This window comes from Cryptomeria japonica, chromosome 1 (genome assembly GCF_030272615.1).
Source record: "Cryptomeria japonica chromosome 1, Sugi_1.0, whole genome shotgun sequence".
NCBI lineage: Eukaryota > Viridiplantae > Streptophyta > Pinopsida > Cupressales > Cupressaceae > Cryptomeria > Cryptomeria japonica.
This window is the reverse complement of record NC_081405.1, coordinates 396,691,532-396,698,988: the sequence shown is the minus strand read 5'-3', so window position 1 is coordinate 396,698,988 and position 7,457 is coordinate 396,691,532.

Here is a 7,457-nt window from a genome sequence, read left to right as displayed (position 1 = left end):
AATTGTGCTCTTAGAACCTGTTTTGGAGATTATGCCTCAAAATCTTTGGTTTCGAAGCATCAAAATTGGTGTTTGGAGGCACAACAAGGTTTCAAGATGCAAGTCATTATTCCAGAGCCTGTAGTGTCAAAACGTGATTTTGATGCACATCGTGCTCTTAGAACCTCATTTCAGAGCATGTGGCTTGAAAGCTCCAATTTCAAAACATCAAAATCAAAGTTTAAAGGCACAACAAGGTTTCAAAACACAAGTCCCTATTCTCAAGCTGATAGCATCAAAACACGATTTTGACAAGCATGGTGTTCTTAGAACCTCATTTCGGAGGTTGTGCCTTAAAAGCCTCATTTCTTGATCATAAAAATTAGTGTTTGGAGGCACAACAAGGTTTCAAGACACAAGTCCCAATTCCAGAGTCGATAGCGTCAAAACGAAATTTTGATGTACATCATGCTCTTCGAACCTCATTTCGAAGCATGTGCCTTGAAAGCCCTGATTTTGGAATATCAAAATCAAAGTTTTGAGGAACAACAATGTTTCAAGAATCAAGTCCCTATTCGAGAGCCTGTAGCGTCAAAATTCCATTTTGACGCACATCATTCTCTTAGAAGCTCATTTCGGAACTTGTGCCTCAAAAGACCCAATTTTGGAGAATCAAAATCAATGTTTGGAGGCACAACAAGGTTTCATGCTGCAAGTCTCAATTCTAGAGTCAATAGCGTCAAAATCTGATTTTTGTGCACATCGTGCTCTCAGAACCTCATTTCGAAGCTTGTGCTTCGAAAGTCTTGGTTTCGGAGAATCAAAATCGGTGTTTTGAGGCACAACAAGGTTTCAAGATGCAAGCCCCGACTCTAGAGCCAGTAGCATCAAAATTCAATTTTGATGCACATTCTGCTCTTAGAACCCTATTTTAGAAATTGTGCCTTAAAATCCCCAGTTTTGGAGCATCAAAATCGATGTTTAGAGGCACAACAAGGTTTCAAGATGCAAGTCCTGATTTCTAGAACTGGTAGCATCAAAATTTGATTTTCACGGACATTGTTCTCCCAAAACCTTGTCTTTGGAGCTTATGCCTCAAAATCTTCGGTTTCGAAGCAACAAAATTGGTGTTTGGAGGCACAACAAGATTTTAAGACACAATTCTTAATTCCAAAGTCGGTAACATCAAAACACAATTTTGATGTACATCGTGCTTTTAGAACCTCATTTCGGAGCTTGTGCCTTGAAATCCCTGATTTTGGAACATCAAAATCAAGGTTTTGAGGCACAACAAGGTTTCAAGGAGCCTGTAGCATCAAAATTCAATTTTGACGCACATCATTCTCTTAGAAGCTCATTCAGGAGCTTTTCCCTTGAAAGACCAAGTTTTGGATCATCAAAATCAATGTTTGGAGGCACAACAAAGTTTCAAGATGCAAGTCCCTATTCTAGAGTCAATAGCGTCAAAATCTGATTTTGTCGTATATCGTGCTCTTAGAACCTCATTTCGAAGCTTGTGTCTTGAAAGCCCCGGTTTCAGAGCATCAAAATTTGTGTTTTGAGGCACAACAAGGTTTCAAGATGCACGCCCCGATTCTAGAATCATTAGCATCAAAATTCAATTTTGATGCACATTGTGCTCTTAGAACCCTGTTTTAGAAATTATGCCTCAAGGAGCGTGTGGCTCGAGAGCTGTAGTTTCAAAAAATCAAAATCAATGTTTAAAGGCACAACAAGGTTTCAAGACACAAGTCCCTTCTAGAGCCAGTAGCATCAAAATTCAATTTTGATGCACATTGTGCTATTAGAACCCTGTTTTAAAAATTGTGCCTCAAAATACCCAGTTTTGGAGAATCAAAATTGATGTTTGAGGGCACAACAAGCTTTCAAGACGCAAGTCCCTATTCCAGAGCCTATAGTGTCAAAATGTGATTTTGATGCACATTGTGCTCTTAAAACCTCATTTCGGAGCATGTGGCTCGGAAGCTCCAGTTTCCAAAGATTAAAATTACTGTTTAAAGGGACAACAAGGTTTCAAGACACAAGTCCCGATTCTCAATCTGATAGCATCAAAACACTCTTTTGACAAACATGGTATTCTTAGAACCCCATTTCCGAGGTTGTGCCTCAAAAGCCTCCTTTTTGGAGCATAAAATTTAGTGTTTGGAGGCACAACAAGGTTTCAAGACACAAATCCCAATTCCATAGTCGGTAGCGTCAAAACACAATTTCGATGTACATCATGTTCTTAGAACCTCATTTCGGAGCTTGTGCCTTGAAAGCCCTGATTTGGGAACATCAAAATCAATGTTTTCAGGCACAACAAGGTTTCAAGAAGCAAGTCCCTATTCCGGAACCCGTAGCGTCAAAATTCCATTTTGACGCACATCGTTCTCTTAGAAGCTCATTTCGGAGCTTGTGCCTTGAAAGACCTAGTTTTGGAGCATCGAAATCAATGTTTGGAGGTAGAACAAGGTTTCGAGACACAAGTCTCGATTCTAGAGTCAATAGCGTCAAAATCTAATTTTGGCGCACATCGTGCTCTTAGAACCTAATTTTGAAGCTTAAGCCTTGAAAGCCCTGATTTCAAGGCATCAAAATCAGTGTGCCTCAAAAGCCCCAATTTTAAAGTATCAAAATCGATGTTTGGAGGCACAACAAGGTTTCAAGATGCAAGTCTTGATTTTGGAGTTAGTAGTGTCAGAATTTGATTTTGACACACATCATTCTCTTAGAAACTTGTTTTGGAGCTTATGCCTCAAAATCTTTGGTTTCGAAGCATCCAAATTGGTGTTTGGAGGCACAACAAGCCTCCAAGACGCAAGTTCCTATTCCGGAGCTTGTAGTGTCAAAACGTGGATTTGATGCACATCGTGCTCTTAGAACCTCATTTCGGAACGTGTGGCTTGAAAGCTCTAGTTTCAAAACATAAAAATCAATGTTTAAAGGCACAACAATGTTTCATGCACAAATCCCGATTCTCAAGTTGATAGCGTCAAAAAATGATTTTGACAAACATGGTGTTCTTAGAACCCCATTTTGGAGGTTTCTAGACACAAGTCCCAATTCCAGAATTAGTAGCGTCAAAATGAAAATTTGATGTACATCATGCTCTTAGAATCTCATTTCGGAGCTTATGTCTCGAAAGACACAGTTTTGGAGCATCAAAATCAATGTTTGGAGGCACAACAAGGTTTCAAGATGCAAGTCCCGATTCTAGAGTCAATAGCATCAAAATCTGATTTTGGCACACATCGTGCTCTTAGAACCTAATTCCAAAGCTTGTGCCTCGAAAGCCCCAGTTTTAGAGCATCAAAATCAGTATTTTGAGGCACAACAAGGTTTAAAGATGCGCAAGCCCCTATTCTAGGACCAGTAGCATCAAAATTCAATTTTGATGCACACTGTGCTCTTAGAACCCTGTCATAGAAATTGTGCCTCAAAAGCCCTAGGTTTGGAGCATCAAAATCGATGTTTGGAGGCACAATAAGGTTTGAAGATGCAAGTCTTGATTCTGGAGCTGGTAGCGTCAAAATTTGTGTTTGGAGGCACAACAAGATTTCAAGATGCAAGTTCCTATTCCGAGGCCTGTAGTATCAAAATGTGATTTTGATGCACATCGTGCTCTTAGAATCCCATTTTGGAGTGTGTGGCTTGAACGCTTTTGTTTCCAAACATCAAAATCAATGCTTAAAGGCACAACAAGGTTTCAAGACACATGTCCCGACTGTCAATATGATAGCGTCAAAACACAATTTTTACAAACATGATGTTCTTAGAACCTCATTTTAGAGGTTGTGCCTCAAAAGCTTCGTTTTTGGAGCATAAAAAATTAGTGTTTGGAGGCACAACAAGGTTTCAAGACACAAGTGCCAATTCTAGATTGGGTAGCATTAAAACGCAATTTTGATGTTCATCATGCTCTTAGAACCTCATTTCGGAGCTTGTGAGGTGAAAGCCTTGATTTTGGACCATCAAAATCAATGTTTGGAGCCACAACAAGTTTTCAAGAAGCAAGTCCCTATTCCATAGTTTGTAGCCTCAAAATTCCATTTTGACGCACATCATTCTCTTAAAACCTCATTTCAGAGGATGTGCCTCAAAAGCCTCATTTTTGGAGCATATAAATTAGTGTTTGGAGATACAACATGGTTTCTAGACACAAGTCCCAATTCTAGAATCGGTATCATCAAAATGCAATTTTGATGTATATTGTGCTCTTAGAACCTCATTTCGGAGCTTTTGGCTTGAAAGCCCTGATTTTGGAACATCAAAATCAATGTTTTGGGGCACAACAACTTTCCAAGAAGCAAGTTTGTATTTCGTAGCCTATAGCGTCAAAATTCCATTTTGATGCACATCATTCTCTTAGAAGCTCATTTCAGAGCTTTTGCCACGAAAGACCCAATTTTGGAGAATCAAAATCAATGTTTGGAAGCACAACAAGGTTTTAAGATGCAAGTCTCGATTCTAGAGACAATAGCATCAAAATCTAATTTTGGTGCACATCATGCTCTTAGAACCTCAATTCGAAGCTTGTGCCTCGAAAGCCTCAGTTTCGAAGCATCAAAATCAGTGTTTTGAGGCACAACAAAGTTTCAAGATGCAAGCCCCGATTCTAGAGCCAGTAGCATCAAAATTTAATTTTTATGCACATTGTGCTCTTAGAACCCTGTTTTAGAAATTGTGCCTCAAAATCCCCAGTTTTGGAGCATCAAAATTGATGTTTGGAGGCACAACAAGGTTTGGAAACACATCGTGCTCTTAGAAACTTGTTTTGGAGCTTATGCCTAAAAATCTTTGGTTTCGAAGCATCCAAATTGGTGTTTGGAGGCACAACAAGCTTCCAAGACGCAAGTTCCTATTCCGAAGCCTGTAGTGTCAAAACGTGATTTGATGCACATCGTGCTCTTAGAACCTCATTTCGGAGCATGTGGCTCGGAAGCTCCGGTTTCAAAACATCAAAATCAATGTTTAAAGGCACAATAAGGTTTCAAGACACAAGTCCCGATTCTCAAGTTGATGTGTCAAAACACGATTTTGACAAACATGGTGTGTTCTTAGAACCTCATTTCGGAGGTTGTGCTTCAAAAGCCTCATTTTTGGAGCATAAAAATTAGTGTTTGGAGGCACAACAAGGTTTCAAGACACAATTCTCAATTCCGGAGTCTGTAGTGTCAAAATGCAATTTTGATGTACATCGTGCTCTTAAAACTTCATTTCAGAGCTTGTGCCTTGAAAGACCCAATTTTTGGAGGCACAACAAGGTTTCAGGATGCAAGTCCCGATTCTAGAGTCAATAGCGTCAACATCTAATTTTGGCGAACATCATGCTATTAAAACCTCATTTCGAAGCTTCTCCCTTGAAAGCCCCAATTGTGGAGCATCAAAATCAATGTTTGGAGGCACAACAAGGTCTCAAGATGCAAGTCCCGATTCTAGAGTCAATAGTGTCAAAATTTGATTTTGGCGCTCATCGTGCTCTTAGAACTCCATTTCGAAGCTTGTGCCTCGAAAACCCTAGTTTCAGAGCATCAAAAGTAGTGTTTTGACTCACAACAAGGTTTCAAGATGCAAGCCTCGATTCTAGAGCCAGTAGCATCAAAACTCAATTTTGATGCACATTGTGCTCTTAGAACCTTGTTTTAGATATTGTGCCTCAAAAGCCCCTGTTTTGGAGCCGATAGCGTCAGAATTCAATTTTGATGCACATCATGCTCTTAGAACTTTGTTTTAGAGCTTATGAGTCAAAATTTTCTATTTCGAAGCATCCAAATTGGTGTTTGGAGGTAGAACAAGCTTCCAAGATGCAAGTCTCTATTCCGGAGCCTGTAGTGTCAAAACGTGATTTTGATGCACTTTGTGCTCTTAGAACCTCGTTTCAGAGCGTGTGGCTCGAAAGCTCTAGTTTCGAAACATCAAAATCAATGTTTAAAGGCACAACAAGGTTTCAAAACACAAGTCCTGATTCTCAACCTGATAGCGTCAAAACACGATTTTTACAAACATGGTGTTTTTACAACCTCATTTCGGAGGTTGTGCCTCAAAGCCTCATTTTTTGAGAATAAAAATTAGTGTTTAGAGACACAACAAGGTTTCAAGACACAAGTCCCAATTCCAGAGTCGGTAGTGTCAAAATGAAATTTTGATGTACATCGTTCTCTTACAACCTCATTTCGAAGCTTGTACATTGAAAGCCCTGATTTTGGAACATCAAAATCAATGTTTTGAGGCACAACAAGGTTTCAAGAAGCAAGTCCTTATTCCAGAGCCTATAGCATCAAAATTCCATTTTGACGCACATCATTCTCTTAGAAACTCATTTTGGAGCTTGTGTCTCAAAAAACCCAGTTCTGGAGCATCAAAATCAATGTTTGGAGGCACAACAAGGTTTCAAGATGCAAGTCCTTATTCTAGAGTCAATAGCGTCAAAATATGATTTTGGCTCACATCGTGCTCTTCCTCATTTTGAAGCTTGAAACTTGAAAGCCACACAACAAGATTTCAAAATGCAAGCCCCGATTCTAGAGCCAGTAGCATCAAAATCAATGTTTAAGAGGGACAACAAGGTTTCAAGAAGCAGGTCCCTATTCCTGAGCCTGTAGCGTCAAAATTCTATTTTAACGCACATCATTCTCTTAGAATCTCGTTTCGGAACTTGTCCCTCAAAAGACCCAGTTTTGGAACATTAAAACCAATGTTTGGAGGCACAACAAGGTTTCAAAATGTAAGTCCCAATTCTAGACTCAATAGCCTCAAAATCTCATTTTCGCACACATCGTGCTCTTAGAACCTCATTTCAAAGCTTCTACCTCAAAAGCCCTGGTTTCAAAGCCTTGAAATCAATGTTTTGAGGGACAACAAGGTTTCCAGATGCAAGCACCAGTTTTGGAGCATCAAAATCGATGTTTGGAGGCAAAATGCAAGTCCTAATTTTGGAGCCGGTAGCGTCAAAATTTGATTTTGACACACATCGTGCTTATGCCTCAAAATCTTCGGTTTCGAAGCATCAAAATTGGTGTTTGGAGGCACAAGAAGCTTTCAAGACTCAAGTCCCTATTCTGTAGCTGTAGTGTCAAAATGTGATTTTGATGCATGTCATGTTCTTAGAACCTCGTTTCGGAGGTCGAGCCTCAAAAGCCTTGTCTTTGAAGGATAAAAATTAGTGTTTGGAGGCACAACAAGGTTTCCAGACACAAGTCCCAATTCCATAGTCGGTAGCGTCAAAACACAATTTTGATGTACATTGTGCTTTAAGAACCTCATTTTGGAGCTTGTGCCTTGAAAGTCCTTATTTTGGAACTCAAAATCAATGTTTTGAGGCACAACAAGGTTTCAAGAAGTCCCTATTACGGATTCTATAGCGTCAAAATTTGATTTTGACGCATATCATTCTCTTAGAAGCTCATTTCAGAGCTTGTGCCTCGAAAGACCCAGTTTTGGAGCATCAAAATCAATGTTTGGAGGCACAACAAGAT